Below are 21,267 nucleotides of genomic sequence, written 5' to 3'. Positions count from 1 at the left end.
ACAGTGGCGAAGCAGCACTTACTGAGCTGTTTTAAGATCCCGTAATTGTTCTCACTCCTAATATATTGTGCCCGAGGTCTCATCTGACTTTGTTTAGCTTTGGTGTGCAGCCACTAGATCTTTGTTTTCTTTTGCTGGCTAGTCTGAAGTGCCTGTTACCTACATTTTTCTCCTAAGACTGGTGTTTACAGATGGCCGTGCCGTTGCCTGTAATCTTCTCTTTAATAACCTGAGTAGCCGGTGCTCCTGCGACCTTTCGCCATAAGCTGTGTCTTCCCAATCCTTCAACATTCTTGTGAGTATTAGCATTTTAATTTGTGAATCTCCCTGAATTCTTGGAGGCCAGAGCAGGAAGTTGCTATTTTGGTAGTGGCTGCACTCTAGTGTCAAGCGTGGGGGGAATATAGCGCCCACGTTCAGGATTTCTCTTTTTGTATGTGGGCATGATGCAGGGCCGCTGCTAAAGGGACCAGTGCTGGCGAGTCATATTCAGTTGATGATCACTACCACCGATATCCTTTCCAAAGTTACTGCTTTACAATGTTCTGTTTGTTCTTCTGTCATGTAAGATTATAAGAACGATAGTAATGGATCTGGAGAAGGATTTATCCACACAGTAACCTGTTTCCAAAAGCAGAGACTCCAAAAGGACAGAAGAACTGGACAGACAAGCATGATACATGTCCACCTCTCCAGCCTCTTCATGTTTAACATCTCCAGGACTTCCTCAGCCGGACACGATTTCTGTTAGTACCCATCAATGGGTTCCTCCTCCGTGACATACCCAGTCTTCCCTTGAGCTCGTGCAGGTTTACCATGCCCAGCCTCCCTTGGCAAGGAGCTGAGCAGCTTAGCCGCGTAGTGTGTAAGGAACCACTGTCCCTTGCTTGGTTTTGGACCTGCCACCTGCTACTTTCGTTCGTTCCGCCTTGTTCTTATGCTGGAAGATACAGGGACAGTCAATGTCTGACCACTCTCTCCAAGCTGCTGGTAGCTTTATAGGCTGCTGTCGTGTCCCTGCTGTCGCGTCTCATCTGGACTGAAAAGTGTCTCTGCTCCTAGGTGCAACTTGTGTTTGATGATAAAGGCATGCAGCTCCTTTGCTTGCCGTCACTTTGGTAAAGGATCTAGATCTTGCGCTCGTCACTATTTGGAGCTTTCAGCGTCAGTGGGCTGCAGTGGCTTCTGCTCATCCCTGCAGGAGAGGGAGTGGTGCGGGGCACAAGCACCGATTCATCTGGGATTTCAGTGCAAGCACGTGGTTAATGATGATCTAGCTATGTTTTGAGACTTGTCAGTTGGCCAATTATTAATCTGTTTAATGTATTCCATGTTATGTAATATAATTCCAGTTACTTGAGAAATCGTACTGTACAAAGGTAAATGATTTACAGAGCTGCTAGCGCGTTGCATCAGAGCTGTTATGGGTTGCAGCCAAACTGGAGAGCTTGACAAAAGCACATACCAACTGATTTAAGATGTGTGTTTGATGGACATTGGTTATTTACTTCCTCTGATTCCTAACCAGGTTTTATACCACCATATCCCTCATCTTCCCGGGATGTAGGACGGACAGATAGCTTCTAATGAGTCTGATCGTCCTGCTCACCCATGTCAAATATTGCACAACGTAAGGTTTCCTTCACTTTTCTGGAACCTCCAGAGCTGACGCTTGCTAAAAACTCTGATAAATGGTCCAGAGGGCTTCTCGTCCAGCTCCTTTAGACCCCCTGGGATGCAGGTTAAGATCTCCTGACTTAAAAATGACCGCCTTTTTAGCTGTTGTTTCACCTCTGCCTGAATTGCTGTGTGGAATAGAAAACGTCTCTGTACCACCCTGTGATACGACTATACCATCTGGTTTCCTTCTTAATTGATAAGCGGAATATTTATTGCACTCTCCTGCCCTTCCCATAATATTATTGGTAGCTCTTCTGTTTCTGTGTAATAACGGTCCTCAGCCATCGTTGGAATGCCTTCTTCCTGGATGATTTTTAAAACCTAGTTTACTAAAATCTGTTAGTAATAGGTTTTTCTTGTGCCATTTCTGCTGATTCGTATCACTTCTCGTTTCTGACGTATTTTAATATGCCAGCAGTTTACCCTTTATTCCATTTGTTGTATGTGTTTTTATTATTAGAGTTGCTTTGCTTTTCATGAAAGCCAGCTTGAGATGTGTGTTTTGTTTTTTAAAACAGGAACAACTTTCCTTCTGGAGCTTGATCTGCCCCCCCACCGGACTCTAGAAACATATTCTTACGGTTTCCATTAGTATTTGTGTTTTTCTGTTTTTAACATTGCCTCCTTTGAATCATTTGATCTATTTGTTCTAGGGGTTGTGAAAGCAGGCCGCTCGGCACGCCGGGGAGGGCTGGTGTTGCTTTAGGTTTGGTTCTGTTTTCACGCGAGGGACGGGATCGTCGCAAGCGCTGCCAGCGTGGGCGCTGCTGATGCCCGGCTTTGGTCGGTGTTTTCTTGCCTGTCCAAGACACTGTCACGAGTGTGGTTAAAATGCAATTCCTTCTGTATTGAGGACAGAGCCGGGACATATATATATTATTTAGAAATGCTAAGAATGTTTTCTGCCGGTAGAATAAAACTTTCGGGCTGGGCGCCTCGGCGATGCAGCGGGTTGTGTGTGTACAAAACCGGGTGCCGGAGAGGCCAGCCCTGCTGCTGCCTCTGCAATTCGCTCAGGTCTCGGGCGTCCCCGTGGCCGGCGGCGTTCCCTGTCCCTGCCGGGACGTGGGCCGGGAGCTTTCAGCGCTGGTGGCAGAGGGTTCTCCCCTCGCCTTTTTGCCTCCTTGATTTTTCATGGATAAATCACTGCAAGTGACTCGTCGTGCTCTTGTGCTGCTAACGACGGGCACGTTACGAAGATGTTTTCCAGCGACTTTGTCTGTGGAAGGGATTTCTCTCCTAATAACAGAAGTCATTTAGCGCCCGAAGGTGGATTTGGACCGCGGCGCTTCAGGGGCCTGCGCTGAGCCGGCTGCTGCCTTCGCTCATCCCGCGCCCGGCCTTGGGGTCTTCCTTCTCCGTTCCGCTGCTTGCCTGACCCCGGGCTGAGCCTGCGAAGGGCGGCAAGCGATGAAAAAGCGACCGGGTTCCCGCTGGTGTGGAGCGTGGCCGCAGCCGCCGGGGTAGCCGAGGCCGCCGTGGGGCTGCGGGCGTCCACCCTGGGCATCTCCATGGGACCTACTGCTTTTTACTGCCTGCTAGCTCGGATTTGCGACGCCTGGTAGGTGTCTAAATTGATTAAGATTAATTGCGTCCTAGAGCTCCTGCAAATGTTCAAAAGCATCGTGTGGCTTCCGCCTCTCCCAGTTCGATTTGGTAACCGGTGCGCGCGGCTGCTCCCTGCGCTTTTGGGGAGCTTGGAAACCATTTTCTTGAGCTCATCTACATGTTTCCTTAGGTTCCTTTTTTTTTTTCTTTTTTAATGACTCACTTTTCCATTAGAAGTCAGGCAGCGCTTCGTAATGTTAAGAGTGCAATTTTAGAAACTCTTATTTTTCTACCAAGTCAGGTGTTTGCAAGCCGCAGCTTGGTTAATGCGCTCGCATTTGGATAAGGAAAAAGACGGTTCGAACCGGTGTGACTCCGGGAGAGTTTGCAGCTGAAGAAACTGCGTGTGCTGCAGTCTTTTAATGTCTTTTTATGGCGTGCGTGTTTCGGTGGAGAAATATTATCTGTCTTCATCTCGGGTTCGGAGGCCGCAGGGCTTATCAAAGACGATAGAGAAAGTCTGGGGAAGAGGAGGGACTCGAGAAATCCCCTTGATCCAGTTCTAGCTTAATGCTTAGTAACAGCAGCGATTTACTCTCGGTACCTTTGCGAGGCTGGGAACGATCTAATTATCGTGGTGTTTTATGAGTTCGGTGGTGGTCTGCGGCCTGTTGGCTGTAAACACCAACTGTAATTTTCTGGTGCTGGGTTTCATCTCCCGAGCCGCGTAGCTGATGTCTCGCTACGGCAGATCTGCTGCTAGATCTGCGCTGCGTTTTTCTGGAGGGTAAACTTTAGTTCTGAGGAGTGGCGCTGGCAAAGAGGGAGGGGAGGATTAAAAACACCTATCGGTAGGATTATTAAGCTTCCGTTTGCGTTTATTCCCCCAAGTGACTTGAAGCTTGAGGAGCTGCACTGCCTCGGTGAATTCTTTTGCAAGGAAATAAAAAATGAGACATTGTGAAAGTTATAGGATTGGTAAGGCCAGCAAACTGTTAATGATGCTGCCGTGAGTTACTAGTTGACCTTCACTCTGCCGTTTTTCCACTGATGCCGAAAATTGCATCTTGTGATATTTAATTATTTGGGAAATAATGCAAACAAACTCTCTTCTCCTCCTCAGGATTCAGTAATTGATGCTGGTCCCCTACTGGAAGACTTTGTGTGAAGACAACCCATGGACGATCGATGCCTGTGTTTGCTGAAGTTCTAGGATTCTTTTGTTTTGCTGTTTGATTAACTGAAGAGTCCAATTTTTTCCCATGAACCATCTTTCACCTCTGGAAGAGAGAGGTAAGTTTTCAAGTCTCTGTCTTTTCTTTCCTCTGGCAAAAAATGTTTAAACCTGTCACAGAGGTTGCTTTTGCTGAAGCACCTCTTCATGTGGAATTAATTACTGAGACTGCTGAAAGCAAAAGTCATTGTTTCGCTCTGTCCTTGGCATCCTTTTGGGTTGTTTTCCATACACGAGATGCGCGCTCAGTCCTCATCGCATTGGTGGCTATGAGAATTGTTTTAAAAGCTCATAAAGATGGAATTATCGCCTGAATCGACCGGGTTGTCTCAGTACGCTTTGCAGAATTGAATAGCTAATTGCAGCTGTGGCAGAATGGTATGCAGAGGTTTTGTCCTAACGAATACCACATGGTTTTGGTAAGTCAGTGTTACATTGTAGGCTGGCTTGTAGTGTTCCAGGCTTCTGAACAGGCGAATTGAGCTCGTAACTAGAGATTTTACAAGTCACAAAGCTGGGAAATCAGAATGTTTTATGGCAAGGACTAATACAACTTCCAGAGCAAGAACAGCGTACTCGGCATCCTCGTAGACCTTACTAGCTGATGCATGTAACGGCTTGAACACTTCTGTGGTTTGCCTGCAGCCAGCAATATCTTGAAGGAAAATTGTTATAATGGAGTGGTAACTTGGAAAGACAGTAGAATATATTTAGAAAAGAACAAAATGGTGAAACAAGTAGCAGTCAGAAGGTGGGTCAGCTGCACCTACTGTGTGGGTATGGGATTTGCAGCCGCTCTCCAGTGGGAACATGTCCTGCTGTGGACCGTGAGCACATAGGAGCAAGGAGACCTGTACCCCTGGAATACCCCTGGAAAATCAGCTTCTAACTGATGTGCTGTAAGGCAAAAATACCTATCACTACAGCTGCCTTTGCTTAGTGAGCTTTTATATTGCTTGTATCACAACTCCCTGTATGAGCTAGCTGGTCTTGCAAGATACTTCTGAGTCAGGCCTGGTTTTGGGTGGTGTGGAAGGGAAAATGAGATGTTTCCTTCTGACTTGACCGTGAGTTACTCTTAGGCTCTTCTTCTGTGCGGTAAAACACAGCAAGATGCTGGTGTTGGTGTCCTCCATAGGCGGCTTTGGGCTGAGGGAGCCGGGCCGCCTGGTTGCTGTGCTCGCTGGTTCCCTGAGCGGTGGTCGGATGATCGCTGCAGCAGGGACCGCTGTGATTTTACAATGTCAGCGCCACTATTCTGGCGGCTACTGTCAGCTTCCCCCCAGCGCTCGGCTCATGGAGCAGGAAAGGTCACGGGCAGTGTCTTCTGCTTCAGTGCAAAAGGAGCTGGATTTGTGCAAGGGGCCACTAGGACTGGTTTAATCCAAGAGGGCTGTTTGGCATGGAAGCGGGGAGAAGCGCTCGCCTGATCCGCGTGGTGGGCGAAGCAGGGGTAGATACCACCACTCGGGAGGGGATAACGGTAGCGCGGGAGCCTCCACCTCTCACACGGCCCCATCTGGTTTGGTTGTGAGAGCCTATTCGTGAGCCTCCTCGTGTGTTTTGGACAAGCCGCTTTGCTCTGTGCCTCGGTTTCCTCCATTTGTGGTACGGATGACAGCACGGTTGTAAAACTCGGATATTATCGCACTCGGTATTGCTGCGTGTTACTCCTGACTACCTGTTAGGTTTGGAGTTGCCCGCGGGAAGAGGGCTCTGTAGCCGGTGGGTAGCAGGGCTGTCCATGGGCTGAAGTTCCCATGGGTATGTTTATTAAGAAACCAAGAGAGCCCCAACTGAGTGATAGAAATGGTGCCCAGAGTTAATTATTAAACTGCGCTGGCGGATTTGTCCAATAAATAAACAGTTGAATTCAGGATTTTTCACCACAAAAAGATCACCTTTCCCTCTGTACATAGCAGCTACTTTTTCATTGGAAGTGGGTAAACCATATCACCAACAAACAAAACCCTGAGCTCCTGTTACTCTAAGATTGCGTCCTTTTTTTTTTTTTTTTCCTTCCAGTATATAACCAGGAGCAGTTTTTGAGGTGGCGAGAGCACAGGACAACCCAAAGTGGTCTCCACTGCCGACCTCCTGCTTTTAGGGCATGGGCTACTACCTGCCCTGGTCTTGGGGCCACCAGCAGAGCCACCACCGGTTGGGTTAGGCTGTGTCCCATGCTGTGCCCAGGTAGTGGCCGTGAAGGGCCTGGGCTGAACGTAGCTTTTAATTTTCTTCCTCTCTTCCAGGCAGCGAGTACGAGTAACGTACCTGGTGGTGGACATGCTTTCCCCAGGTCGCGCCGAACATCAGGCAACTTCACACATGCAGCCCAGCCAAGTACAGGGTTAAATTCTTAGCTGTAAAATTGGATATCTTTACAGAGAGGAAGATAAACCAAGAAAATGCAGTTCTAGATTAAATTTAACAGCGAGGTGCCTTCTTGGCTGCTCTGGTTTTCCCCCTAATTTAGGGGACTCACAAACTAGCCCCCCCAGGACTGTGTGTGAGTAGCTGCCGGGGAGAGCTCTGCCTGCATCCAAGGCGGTTCCTCCCATCCGGCTTCTTTTACCTGCCTGATTAAACTTCATTCTTTCCTCTAGCAAATGGACTTTTTGGCTTTACATTAAATCGGCGTGTTATGATTGAGTTCCCTTCCCCCTTATCCTGCGATGGGGCTTTGAGATGAAAGAATGTAAATACGATAGCTGGGACGCTCCTTCCCCCACCCTAGCCCTAGGTCTTTGCCGAACTGAAACTCCCTTTTTATTCCTTAATGATCATATTCCTTCCACTTTAAATAGATTTCCTGCTGTTAACAACGTTTTCAAGTGTTGCAACACTTTATAAATTGCATCTCCGGAGAGGTATTTACTGTACGTGCGTTTCCTTGAAGCCGTCACCTCTCGCTTGCCGTTCGCTTTTGGCGGAGACTGCTCCAGAAGCCTAAAGGATGCAGATGACAGACTTGGCACTTACAGGCCTTCTAAATCATCCCTTCCCCCCCATCTTTTGTTAGTTTTAGAGGGTTATGTTGTTTCAGCCATGTGTTTGAAGCGCAGTCAGGCTGATCAAAACAGAGATGCGTGCAGCGCGCTGGGGAGAAGAAACCACAAGCTCGTCCCTCCCGCGGTCGCGCGGACGGGAGGTGCGTCGTCGCAAGGAGCGCGCGGGACAGCAGACCACCGGCACGTTTCTTCTCGTGTTTGTAGTAAAGACCCAGAAAGTTTAGATAAAAAGTGTTCGTGCTATTAAAGGCGTTCAAGTATTAACTGAGTCCTTCTTTTCATTTGCACTTGGTCATTCGATTCTGCTGCAGTCCTTGGCCCAGCACTGAAGATCATTTGCTGAATGCTGCAATACCTTTCTGTTAGATGTTTATGTTATATGTTTCAGAGGGGTCTGCACAATGCTAAAGACGAAGGCTTCAAGCGTATATGGAGAAGAAAGCAGTTTATAGGATTTGACATGTCTGCTGGTGACTTTGCCTTTTCTGTAAGAAATTAAGAATTGTTTTGATGGGGGAGCTGCTTTCATTTCACATCTGAGAACTTCCTCCTTTTTAAAAAAATACCATGAGGCGCTAATGTTTTCACATATACGTCCTATAGTCGGGCAGTCAGATTATGTGCTTTGTTTATGCAGAAAGTATTTGAGACGCCCACGGCTTCCATTAGGTAGAAATTTCCGTTCTTCGCACTTGAAGAAACTCACGTGTCTACGTAAGGGCTTGGTCAGCTTGCGTTGAGCGTGGCTTGCCCAGACACTCGATTACGTCTGTTCTGGCTGCTGTCACTAACTAGATCGCAGTTTTGCTTTTCTTTTGGAACGAGCCACTTCATCGGTTTGACTTGCTGTCTCTAGCAATTTTAAGCAAATGAAGCTTTTTCTTAGGCTTTCAAGTAATTATTGAGATCGAGCTCTGATTCTTAGACCTGAGCAAGACGTCGGCTGCAGAAATGCGGTCGATGTCCGAGGTGCGGCTTCCCCACCGCCGTTTGCCCTCCCCACGTGACCGCGATCGCAGCTCCGGCGAGGGCAGCCCACGGGGCGCTCAGTGCGAGCGCTCCTCGTCTTTAACGGCGCCGCGTCCTCCAGGCTGCCTTGAGCCACCTCTGGCGGCGTTTTAACCTGAGCTGACCGCAGCGTGCTGGAGCGAAGCGAGGAGCGCTCACGCGAGACCTTCTGCCGGCTCGGCCCCGCGCGCCGGCTCCTCTTCGCAGGGCCAGTAGCGTGCGAGCGGGACCATCTCAGCTGCCACCCAGAAAACCCATCACGAAGCAATAGATACTTGGGTGAGAGTTTGTCTTAGCGAGGTGGCCCACGTCTTGGTGGGTGTAGACCCCGGCCTTGTCCGTGGTGCGAGAGCCAGCCCCTCCAGAGCGATCCCTTCCGCCTCCGCAGTTAAGGCTGTTCTTCCGCCCGACTTTCCATCTTTTGGCTTAAACCTCTTGAACTGGGGTTAAACTAGCTTGGAGCAGAAGTGCGGTAATGTAATAACTTTATGCTGGGCAAGCAGCAGGTTCTGCTGGTGGGCGCCCACGTTGCTCCCTGCCCCTCGTTGGCCTGCTCTTCGCAGCGTGGGCCATGGCGAACACATTTGCTTAGAGCTGCCTTTGGCGTTGTTTTATTGCTTTTGATCCGTCTTGGAGAGAGGAAGGTAAAAAGGGTTGAACCCTTAGTAAAGAGGATTTGGGCTTTTAGTTCTTGCTTTTTTTCCAGTTATCACTTAAAAACATTTTTAGTGCTCGGAGGGAGCTGGGTAACCACTTGTCAGTAATGCAGGGGTGGTTAGATCTGTTTCTGATAAGCTTTCGAAAAACAAACACGGAAACGCCCAACCTGCCTGTTGGCTGACAAAAAGCGAGACGAAGTTTTCTGTTGTTTTGATTTCCGGGATGTTTGTGCACAGCTTTCATACGCCGCAGCGAGCTTCTGCTAGGTCTGTGGCTCTGCGTGCTTCTCGGCAAGAAAACTGCCGGTACCCAGCTCCTGTTGTTGGGAGCTGAAGGTACGTGTTAATAAATACACACACGTGCTGCCACCGGCTCTTTTCCCAGAACCGGCATCACCGGGAGCCGCTGGACTCCGACGGGGGGGAAGGACCGGGATTTAAAGCATTCGCTGGCCGTTTCACCCGAATGCTGGATTAAGTGATTATTATCTACTCTTGAGTCAGCCCTGGGAGCTGGAGACGGCGGAGTCATCGGCAGTACTGCTTTCCAAGAACCAGAAATGCTGGTAAATGACTTTCATTACACAACCCGTGCGAAACGCTGCTGGTTTGGAAGGCAAACCATAATCCCGCTCGTGCTTTGTAAGCGTTCCTCCGCGGCGCGTCGTCCTTGCCTGGCCTGAAGGCTTGGCTTGGCGTGCCAGCCTCTGAAAGCACCTAAAACGATGCTTGAAGCTCCCAAATACATTGCCGGCGGGAATCATCAAGCCGTCGGGGTGAAACCCCACATCCACAGGGAGCGCGTGGGGAAGCCATCGGCATAGTCGGATGCCCCCTCCGGTGGAGCGGAACGACTGCAGGAGGCTTTCACCTCCCTCTTTGGGCACGGGGATCATTAACGCATAGGCAACTCTCCGGACTCTACCAGGTGTAAAGGCAAGTGATGTTTTTTATAAAAACTGTTTTTTCCGTATATTTGCAACACTCGCTCTCCTCCTTGACCTGGCTTGCCTCTGGGAGTTTTGAGTTCAGGGGCTGGGGCAGTGCTGCCTGTTGCAAAGAGGATGGTAGGAAGATGGAGCAAACTCCTCGTAGATGCTTTTCTCTTTCGTTTCCCTCAAGACCGTAGACTCCCCTTGCCGATTTCGGAGAAATCTCGTGCGGTTAATAAAGCCTCGGCCGTACCGTGCCTGCCCTGCCCACCGCCGCCTCCCTCACCTTGGTATCCCGGCGCTCCTTGTTATGATGAAAGGCACATGTGTGTTTAATAGAGCTGTCACAAATCCCAGCTACCGGCGAACTGCGGAAAGGCTATTAAAATATATTTGGAGAAGTTAAAATGAGATTCAAAATCAAAGGAAAATTGCCCCGTTGCTTGTTACGGTTCCTCCCGAAGCGTCACCGGGGGGGGCGCGTTTTCCTTGCAGAAGCGCGAGGAGCTTGCTGAGGAGGGACTGGCTTCTCCGTGGGGAAATCCTCTACTGTCTTAAGCCCAAGCGGGAAGAGTGAAAGGCAAACTAATTAGCAAATTTTAATAACAAAGTAGCAGTGTATCAGACGGGTTGTATGTCTTCTAGCATGGCAAGGAAAGCCACAGATCTATACAGTTGAGCAGTGTCTACATGTCTCTTAACGTGCACCAAATGGGGGGAAAATCTTTTGTTAAGGTATTGGAACGAAATTCTGAAGGTAACAGGACTGTATTGAAAAGAGGCCTTAAATCTGTGGCAGGTGTAATAGTGGAAATTTTGGAGGCAGAAAATAAGTAAAGCTGCATGCTTTACGTGGAAGGATTAACAAAAAGCTCCGACAGAGGTTCCCAGAGAGATGCAGTCAAAATCCGAGAGGGCGATTCAAAAATCGTCATTGAAACAAAGGGAAGAACAACAAACGAAATCGATGTTCTTATGCCAAGAAAAGGTCATTCAAGGAAGAGGCCGAGGGCCCGGGCTCTCCCTGCCGGGAGAAGGGACGGATCCGGGAAGCCGCCGGCCGCCCTGGTGCCTGCGAGGGGCCATYGGGAGCCGGAGCCGGACTCCGGTGCGGGGCCAAGAGGCAGCATGGGATGCAAGGAAAGCCTCGAGGATGGTCACGCTCAAGGAAGTGCGATCCAAACCCATGGATTGCTATTGTCACTGCATGGAAAAAACCCTTAGTTGTGGGATAAAGTGCTACTAGTGATCACTTAAGCGCACTGCAGGTTAGTTTAATGCAATTAATTTCTCGCAGAAATCCCTTTCTCGCAGCGCGAATGCGGCTTGACCGCCGGTTTCTCCCCGCGGGCGCCTTCGTCTTCGCCGCCACCTGCAGCGTTGCCCGTGGGGAGCACGCGGCCGTCGCCGCGAGCCTGAACCTCCCCTGAGCTCGGCTGCATCTGCGGCTCCGGCTCTGCCTAATTGCTGCCCAGGGTACGGCCCTTGTTTGCGGCAGCCGGGCCGACGGCTTGGGGAGAAGGAGCCTATTCCCCGGGCGGTGGCGGCTGGGCCGGTCGGGAAACGCTTGCAATCGGTGGCACTTTTACTGCAGCGGAGGACGCGGTGAGGCTGCTCTTACCCATGCGCAGCGTAAAATACTCATTAGGTTTCTCATTTTTTTCCTGTTTTCATTTTTTTCCCTATTTCTTTGCAACTTCGGAAGGCGAGCGTTTCTGCCTGCTCTGAGCACTGTGCGGCATCGCCGACTGTAGCCCGACTGGGGCGYGGGACTCGGGCAAAGCTCCCGGCGTGTGTCGTCTCCTCGTCTTCTGCAGCCTCGTCTCTGATCGCGCTCTCCTGTCTCTTTAATTCGTACAAGTAAGTAATCAGAGACCCAAGCCCATGTCAGAATGATGATATACAGATACAGCTGCAGCTTTTTTTTTTCTTTTAATATAATAGTGTAATGCCACAAATGAGCTCCCTTTGCTCTGTACGACTGTGGACTCTGTCTGTCTTTAGATGGAAAATACAGCTGCGCCTCAGCCTCCCGAATCACGAAAAAACGGGTCGGGAGCTTTTCCAGTTCGTGTGACCACGAAGGATAGTGTTGCTGCAAAGCGCCGTGGTAATCCCGTCATATCCGCGCTTCGCCAGCAGATGAAAATACTTCGTTACAATTAGCTGCTGCTTGCGTGTTGTTCCCGGAGAGGGCACGCGGTTAAGCTTTAGACCTTTTCCACCCTGCCGTTATTACCGCTAGCGCGACAGTGAGCTGTTTCGTCCCTCGTCTATCGTTACTGCACGCGATGCCTGGTTTTGGGGTGTTACAGTGAAAACGGTGGAGTGATAAAAGATGAATGATGGGCTATAAGCAGTCTAGCAACTATTTTGCGTGTTAAATCTGAAGGGCAGATAAATTTGCAGCTGTTGGCAGTGACCAGAGCGTTTGCAGAACAACTAGATAAGTCATCCAAAAAAAATCCCTCCGTGTAGCACTTACCCATCTATTGTCAACACYGTGCTCGTACACAGAAGTAAATAATTTCAGTAAGTACTGAAATCTTATTAAAATTTTTAATTAACTCATCAGCAGACTAATAAATATTTCGTGACAGCTAACTAAATGTCTGCTTTAACATCCAAGAGCGGCATCCACCTCGACCGAAGACTTGGTGCGAGCTGCTGGGCTCGCTCGCGAGCACTGCGGGTGGTTGCAAGGAACTTGCTTTCCCAGCGTGGGGAAGGGTCCGCCGCTGTCCCGCTCTCATCTGCAAGCCGAGCTTTTGGAGAGGAGCACAAAACTAAAAAATATTTTCATACAGCCTTATTCTTTGTTGTTCCTAAGGGTAATTTAGCAATCTTTCCACCTCGCGCCCGGTTTGGACCGGGCTTGCGCTGGTGCAGCCTGCCTGGGCTCGCTGGCCTTTGGCGGCACCGACGATTTTGACCCAAATTGGACTTACTTGAATGGGACTTGATGTCGGCCAACGTTTTGTTCCTATAATAGCCATAAAGTGCAACCTGTATTTCTTAGGAAAAAGCCCTCGAGGACAGGCGGTTTTAGCGTTAATACACTTGATGTAACTCRGCCGTGATCAGCCCGGGTCGCTAGCTGCCGTCTCCTGCAGGAAGGATCTCCGTTCCCAGCCGTCCCCCCGCTGGAACGGTTCGCGGGCGCCGCGCCGCAGCTGAGGCTTTTCATCGCTTTGTTTCCGCAGGCTTTAATTACGGAGGGGGAAGGCCGAAAATAAAAACAAAACCGTTACTTATCCAATAGGGCGATGGTGTCAGTACGGGGCAGGCGGGATCCTTGCGCCAGCGGGAACGTTGCGGTGAAGCGCTGGAGCCGTCTCGTTGCCCCCGTTGTTTGTGCAGCTGGAGGCATCGCAGGCCCGGGGGTTTTGCGGTATCGAAATTTAGCCCCCTCCGCATTTACCGATCCTTGTGAACTAGTAATTTTATCTGTTTCTTAATGGTTTAATAAATACCCGGTGCTTTTTTTTTTTCCCCCCCTCCACATTGAGTTTCGTCTTTTTAAAGCAGAATATTATGGGCAGCTTCAGCGCCTTGTTGCAGAAGCGGTTTTGTAACGTTGGCTTTGCAGCTTCACCGAGCGCCTGCCTGTTATGGGCACAGGTTTTTCTGTAAGCTGGCCTTCGAACATCTGTAACGCTGGAGTGGTGGCTGCGCGGTGAAGTAGCACTTGGAGGCTTTCTCCTGCTTTCAGTATTCGTCGTTTTCCCAGATCGTGCAGGAAGATAATTTATCTCCTACTGGGTATCCAGGGGGACGCCGCCAGGTTTGTAGTCAGGTGGTCTTTTCCCACCCCTTTTCTTTTTTCCAGTTGAAGTTTTCTTTAAAAGATTGGATCTTGAACCCGTCTGGACACGGTCCTGGGCAAGGTGCTCTAGGTGACCCTGCTGGAGCAGGGAGGTCGGACTAGATGATCTCCAGAGGTCCCTGCCAACCTCAACCCTTCTGTGATTCTCTGATCTTCTGGCTTTTCTGGAGCCGTTTAATCGATTGGTGATCATTTCTTGCTTTGCCCGGTGCCTCGGTAATCGTTTCCCTGGAGCTCTTCCGCAGGGAAGGATTTGGGGGAGAATGCAACAAAAATGCCAGCGGGTTACTTGTAGCTCGCAGCCCTTGGTCACCCCTGTGGCATACGCCGTCCTTCAAGGGACGCCCTACTTTTTGGAAACGTTTGCTCTTATTTGGAGCAGCCCAGCCATTTTGCTGTATTTTTCTCTGGCGCTCGCCTGTTTTTGCAGCATCGAAACATCTCATTTTAAGGACCGCCGGGTGGTGTTGGGAAAGGGCTGTAGTGTAGTTTCTCCTCTGGCTGTAATGCTCCATGAGCACGTCTTTCCGTATGGGCTTTGTCCCTCTTTCCGTCTGGGGGGATTGTTTTGCCCCCCCCCCGCTCTGTGCTTTTGCCCCGGCACCCAGCGCAGCGTTAGCAGGGCGGCCGCAGCGTCTCGTCCTTCCGCGTCATCGCGTCGAACCTGCGTCTCGACGGCTGCTGCCGGCCTGGGCCGCGTCACCCCCCAAAAACGTCACCTGTCGTTGGGGTTGGCGCTGAAATTCTGCTGTTTTCAGCTGCGCGGAGGGAAATTTTCCAGCGTGCACCCGAGAGGGGCAGTTTGCAAACAGCTTGGCATGAAGAATCCTGCCAAATAAGCAGCCGCAAATGCAGGCTGGGCTCTGCCCTCCGTTCTACCAACTAATTGCAGATCTCTCCCGCTATTAATATCTGTGATTTAATAGCATCATTTTGGACTTATTTCTGCAGTACGTCGCTTCTGAAACTCTCCCAGGCCTGTGCGTTTTAATTGCTTTAGCCTCTCGGTCCCTCCGTGCGGGAGCTGAGCTCCCCCGACTCCCCCGCTTTCGCCCTCGCCGTGGCGCGCGCGTGCGCCTGCGCTCGCGCCCCTCGTCCTGGGAAAAGCCGCTTCCTCTGCCCTCTCGGCGAGGCTCTCGCGGTCGTTTCTGGGGYGCCGGGTTGCCCTTTTTTCCCCGTCCGGGTGCACCCGCTCGTCGTTCTCATCATTTTCTTAGCGCACCTACCGTATCTAGGGCACGAGACCTTAAGAACTTAGTGCGTGTTTTTTCCGCCTTCCTCAGAGCAAGGATGCCGCTGGTGGTGCTGCCCCATCCCCTCTCTGCGGCCTTAGGGCTTGCAGAGCGGGGGCTTCCCAGGGAGCCGGCGCAGGAGCCGAGCCGTCTCGCCGCGCGCGGGCTGACGGTGCCCGGAGCGCCCCGCCGGCTGGATCCCTGCCGCCAGGGCAAAGCGGGTGCAAAACGCTGTCATTTGGGCCCGGCTGCGTTTCGCACCTATTTTATGCAGGTGTAAATAGCGCCGCTAGGCGCCAGGCAGCAGGGGAAGAGGCCTCGCGCAGTTAGTGCATGTTATTTTTATCGCGTCTTGCTTTTGCAGGCGCGCGCAGCAAAGCAGCTTGTGCAGCGCGCGTTCAGTCTGGAGGTGATGTGTAGGAAAGGTGGTGCAAAACGAAGCCGTGTCTTGCTTTCCGTGCAGCCAAACTAACTGGGTTTTGCTCGTATTTCCCGGCGGGTTCCCCTCGATTTTGAGCTTTGCCGGCTTCCCGCTGCGGAGGTCCTTGTCGCGGAGTGAGCGCCGCCGCTCGCGAGCGCTCTGCAGCCTGCTGCAAGGAGAAAGCCGAAAGGAGACTGTWAGTAGGAATTATGTAATGGAGAGGCACAGCGGCCTTGCTCTGGGAAAGCAAAAAAAAAAAAAGAGAGATAAACGGTCTGCTGGAGAAACGCATTGCTAGGAGGCCGCCGCGGCATCCCCGCTGTGCCGCTCGCCCTCCTCGGGGAGCGATCCAGATGCGAAGCGGCACAAGCGCGGAGCGGTGTTTACACACGCGCCGGGCGCTGGGTCAGGGCTTGCTCCCGGCTCCAGGGACGCGTCCATAAGGAAAACAAACAGAGAACCAAAGACCTTAAAAATTCTCGTGTGCTGCAAACGCATCGCTTGGAAAACGCATCTGAATGAGAATGCGATGCACTGGGTGGATCAAGAAGGGGATAAAAACTCAGGAAAAAAAAAAAGAGAAAATGTAGCTAGAGTTAAAAAAAGAAAAAGTGGCTTTTTATTTGTTAAATGTGTGGATGGCGAAGCGCTAGGTAGTGATGTTTGCAAACTCTGCGAACACGAGTCACCAGAGCGATGTTCTCGCAGTYGGTGCAGGTCTGGGCGCCTCCTCTCCCCTCTCCTGGGAGGAGCAGAGGACGGGGGCTTCCGCTCCCCGATCCGGCGGCACCGGAGGCCCACGTCGCCGAGAGGCACCGGGCCGCTCGGTGCTTCCCTGCGGTCAGCAGGTTTGCGCGGATGCTGCCAGGCTCCGCTCTCCAACGCGTTGCCCRTGTCTGTTCCCGAAAGCGAAGTCGCTTAATTCTCAAGGCGGGTCCGAGCTTGCGGCAGCGCTTGTGACATTGAGCAATCTCTGCTCCTGCAAAGAACGTGCCTGGGGAAGAGCCTTTCCTGAGAAGTCACGTGAAGGCCTTGCTTCTGCGCCTGGCTGGGGTGGAGGTGTGGACCTGAGGCTGGAGCTCTGGCCTCTCGGGTGGGTGCTTTCCACCYGTTTTCCAAGGCGCAGAGCGTTACTAGCTTCCTCTGCAGCCCTTTGGAGGTCGGGAAGCTTAGCATCTCCGAACGTTGGACCCAGGAGGTGCAAGCAGCGCTCGGAGAACTACTCAGTTGAGCAGAGAACGGCTCCTCTCCGGGGCAACGTCGGATTTAGCTTCAGCAGCGTTGCGGCCAAGTCGTGGCGGTTCCACTTCTTGCCGACTGGTGACAAGAAGCAGTAATTAATGCAGCGTGAGGCTGATAAAATTTTCCTTCCTGCTATGATTCATTTTCATTCTTCGAGCATTTACATGATGGTCGAGAGTACATTGGCCATTCTTGTTCCTACCCGGCTGGCATTTAAAAGCAGGATATTGCTGTACGCTATCGTGCGGGGAGTCAGATGCGATCTAGAGATTAGATTGCAGTCATTTAGGGTCAGAAATCTGCTTTACCGTTGACTCAGGACTTGATCTCGGGCAAGGAGCTTAAACACGCTTCCTGTGTTTTCTTCTCTGAAAGCCCATATTCTTTTCCATTATCGGAATAGGAGAGATTTATTTGAATCAGCGTATGGGGTTTCTGCTYCAGCCCTCCTCTCCCACGCCAAAGTATCTTGCTTACAAGTATACGATTATGCAAGATCGTATTTTATTTCCTCTCCCGTATCTCTCTGCAGGCGCAGCAGCTCACGTGTCTCCATCCCAGGGAGCATTTTAAGTTGTCCTCTTTTTCTGGTGGTGCATGGGCGTGAATCGGGAGATTTGCTCCGGGTTTCGCCCCGTCAGCATCGCGTCTCCCCGGCCTGGGTCTGTTTACAGTCCTAGGGGACGTCCGTGTTTTGCGGAGTGCTCTTTCAGGTTGTTTCATCTTTATTAACTGTTTTGGGTTCCGAAAAGCCGAATCCCCCTGCAGCCCCTCCAAAAGGCAGTGCCAGCTGCATCTCAGCCCAGGTTGGCCCCAAGGCTGGTGTTGTCTAAGGCCAGGAGACGAGAAAAGCTGGCATTCGTCCGTGGCAGAAGTTTGCTTCCGAGAACATTAAGTACCAACCCTTTTTTTAAATTAAAGATCTTCATCCTGTTTCCTTAATGCTACTGTCTTTAACTCCCTCTGACAAGTGGCACAGTGGGTGGAATGGGACAGGTAACCTCCTCGCGTTCCTGCTYGGAGAAAAGACCTTTGGAAATCAAATGCCCTGGGGAAGGGAAGGGATTTATCCTTCAGTTCCCTTCTGAGGCAAAACTGGAATTTGCCAAAATGAGGTTGTTACAAAGGTTTGCCCGAACAGGAGTGTGACTAGAACTCTTAATTTTGAAAGACTTCTCTTTAATAAATAAATAAATAAAATAAAATAAATAAAAACCAGCTTTGGAAGGAGGAGCCTTCTCTGAGGCTTCTCTGTATGGGGATTTCTGGATAAGGAATGGAACTCCTTAGACCAAAAAAAACCCGAGTTTGCGGTAATTTATTTGCTTTTTTTCCTTTTTCTGTTGGAGAGGGAAAGGATTGGCTTTGAATGGGTTAGGTATCTCCAGGTTATCTGCCCTTAGCCTTAAGCATGTGTTCAGCTCTTAAAACACAGGCTGCTAAGTAAGACGGTGTTGTTCAGGTTTTTCCATGTATTTCTTCTCACCTTTTTATGGGGGGTTTACTGTTCCTGGCAGTAATACCTTCCAGATAGGTGTGTTGGGAAGTGAGCGAAGTACCTGATGCGGTCACCACATCCTGGAAATGCAAAGTTTGGGATGGGGCCAAGGCAATAAGCCTCGCAGGACGGCTGCCTGGTGTCTCAGCCTTCCATTCCCATGCCTTCATTCCCATGCCTCCATTCCCATGCCTCCATTCCCATGCCTCCATTCCCATGCCTCCATTCCCAACCCCTTCATTTGCAGTGTATCATTTTTGCATTCCTGTGTGCGCTGGTCGTGCCGCGAAACCTCTTCTGCGAGGGGACCCCTGGGCCTGTTTTAAGCGAAGAGCCAAGCGTGGTGGCCTCCAAGGCTGAAGTGGAGCTCGGCGCGGTTCCTGTGCCCAGCCCCTTCCGAACCGCGGTTTGGGGAATGGGACAGCGCACGCGTTCAGTTTGGAGAGAAACCCTCTGCCAAGCCGCCTTTATAAAAATGAAGCCGTAAAACCTACAGCAACCCCAGGTGCCTTCCATGCCGTGCTGCCATCACGTGCAACCTTCTTCCTGCTGCCCATCACAGATGATGCCTTTCCCTGCAGCATATGCAGCGGCTGTGCTTGCCATGGTTTGCTTTTTTCRTTGCTTAAAACACAATTTGGGATATTTCCGATGGCCAAGGGAATGCTAGGGGATTTCTGTTGTCGAGTGAGGGAGATCAGTGAAGGAACTTCTCAGATTTGTTGCCAAGYTGAGCTTCTTTGCTTGCCTCCTCCCCTGCCTGCTCAGTGCGAGCTTTGGGCCCAGAAAACGGGTGCAGAGCTGCCTCATTTTTCCCATCGCTGAGGTGCTGCTGAATCCCTTGGGTAGYGCTGCGGTCTGCTGGGGCGCAGAAGAAACCTCGCGTTGTCCTCCTGCGTTTGGTTCCTGCCGGTCGAGGGAGCGTTTCCAAGCCCCGTCGAGTCGGTTTGACCTAACTCTGCGGTCCGGCCAAAGCGCTGCGGAAAGTTCTCCTAACGCGTGCTCTTTGTACGTTGTTTCCGTGTTCGTGACCTCTCCTTATTGCAAAGGTGCTTTTTTATCCGTTGCTGCGGCTAAGCAGAAGCAAGTTTTCGTGGTGGGGCTCCCAGGTGCTACAGCATTAAAGCTACCGATGATAATGTGCGTTGCCCAAAGACCTTGCTGAAAGGCGAGAGCCGAAGCACCGGCTCCTGCGGGATTTTGGGCCCTGCTGCCGCTCGCTTCCCTCGCTGCYGGTCCCGCCAGGCCAGCTAATTTCGGATAAGCCCGGGGAGGGGAAATTCCTGGATTGCCGCAGTTAGGGACCATATTTAATTAACAACATGGAAGGGGAGTTTTTGTGTATTCGTYTTCCAAGGCTGGAGGCACAAAATGTTTTTTTTTTTTTTATTTAATCGCTGTTTCTGTAAAATGGCGTTTATTTTATATTGCTAGTTGTAAATAGGGAACGTCGGCTTGGATCGTCTTTCTCCGGGTGCGTGGCAGAGCAAGCGCCGGGCACGTGGTTTTCTAGTGAAACGCGTTCTGGGCAAAACCTTCAGCTATTTTGGCACAAGCAGAAGGCAAGAAATCACATGTATTTTTATCACGTCACAATGCGCCGACTATTTTTACCCTGCTCGTTTCGCTGGGCGCGCTCTTTCGAGCGCTGGGATGGGCARCCTTCCTGTCTGCGCGTCGAAGGCACCGGCGTGGTTTTCCAGCGGCTGACCTTACGTAACTCGGCTTTTGCTGTGCTTTGAGGAACTGGTAACTCGCTCGGCGATTTCACAACTCTTTGCTCGCTGCCAAATCTCCGAGATTTAGCCCAACCCTCTTGAACGCAATTAAGGGAGCTGCTTTAACACCCACTAACTAGTTGTTCAAGCACGAAAGGCGCCGCCGCGTTGGCTTCATTTGCGTCGAGCGGTGCCTTGCGCCTGCTCGGTGTCGAAGGATGCTTGACGCGGGGAGGGATGTGCTTCGGGGAGGCTCTTGCTGTGCAAGTCCAAAACTGGCACTAGCAGGACGAACGCCTCGTTGTTTTGGATGGTGCAAACCGGCACGACCTGGCTCTATTCCTGGTGCGTTGCTCTAGGAAAGCTTGTTCCCTCCTCCAGCATCTCCTTCTATCTTATTTCTCCTGTCTTCCTAGGGTAAAATAGTCCAGGAATAGCATTTTTTAGGTGGCACAGCAGGGACCTGCGCATGATGCAGACGCGCAAGTTACGGAAGAGCCGCAAAGAGCCCGACTTTGGCAGAAGCGCCCAAACCGGGCGTAATCGATAGAGCCGCGCCAGTAAGATTCGCGATTAAAACCGTTTCCCGCGCCGCTCGGTCAATTCTGCGAGCGGCTGCAGTCGCTCGGCGTGAATTGGGTTATCCACATGCGGCAGCTCCCGTTTCTTCCGCCGCGCTCGGCGCGTCCCTCCTCCGAGGCCGGCGTGCCATCCGGGCCGGCGAGGGCTCCCTGGGGTGGACCCGCGTCTCCGGCGTCCGCCGGCCTCGCACGCGGATACCGAAACTGCGAATGCCGGGAGAGGCTCGCTTTAATACACGGAGCGAGAGGAGGATTTTCGCGAGCAGCTTGCAAGCGCTGGAGGCGTCAAGCGCCGCTAAGAACTGGGTAACAAAGAGTCGGTGAAGCGTTTAATTTTCGTATAAGCAAGAACGAACGTTCAAAATGTACRTTAAAGTATTTTGACACATACCGAGATAATCGCCGTGAAAGTTAATAATTATCTTAATTTCCYATAATTTTTAATTTATTATTTAACAGGACGGCTGATAGGTCTGTGGCAGCAATGCCTTGCTGTTCTTCTTGGTCTTAAATTAAATCTCCTAAACACACGTTTCTAGGTTTTTACCGCCACCTACAAATGGATGGAAAATTCTCCTTCCGTTGTCTCCCTAGGTTTTTATAACTCCTTTGCAGAGTACCGAGATGCTTAGCAAAGCTCGGAAATAGCGGTTACTAACTGGGACAAGACCCAGGTT

At 51.0% G+C, this 21,267-nt stretch overlaps 1 protein-coding gene across 7 annotated transcripts in view; it reads left to right on the top strand.

Annotated features, from left to right (window-relative positions):
• Positions 1-21,267, top strand: part of NCOA1 (nuclear receptor coactivator 1) — a 151,388-nt gene that overhangs the window by 43,134 nt on the left and 86,987 nt on the right. For 6 of the 7 annotated variants that reach the window (XM_026066980.1, XM_026066981.1, XM_026066983.1 and 3 more), the window contains exon 2: positions 4,352-4,521. The gene's annotated coding sequence lies outside the window, so the exon portion shown is untranslated. Of the gene's footprint in view, positions 1-4,351; positions 4,522-9,525; positions 10,077-21,267 lie in introns of all 7 variants that reach the window. The other variant, XM_026066985.1, reaches the window with a different exon arrangement.

Source organism: Apteryx rowi, unplaced genomic scaffold, assembly GCF_003343035.1.
Source record: "Apteryx rowi isolate R43461 unplaced genomic scaffold, aptRow1 scaffold_251, whole genome shotgun sequence".
In the NCBI taxonomy this organism is placed as follows: Eukaryota; Metazoa; Chordata; class Aves; order Apterygiformes; family Apterygidae; genus Apteryx; species Apteryx rowi.
This window is presented reverse-complemented; position numbering and strand designations above follow the sequence as displayed.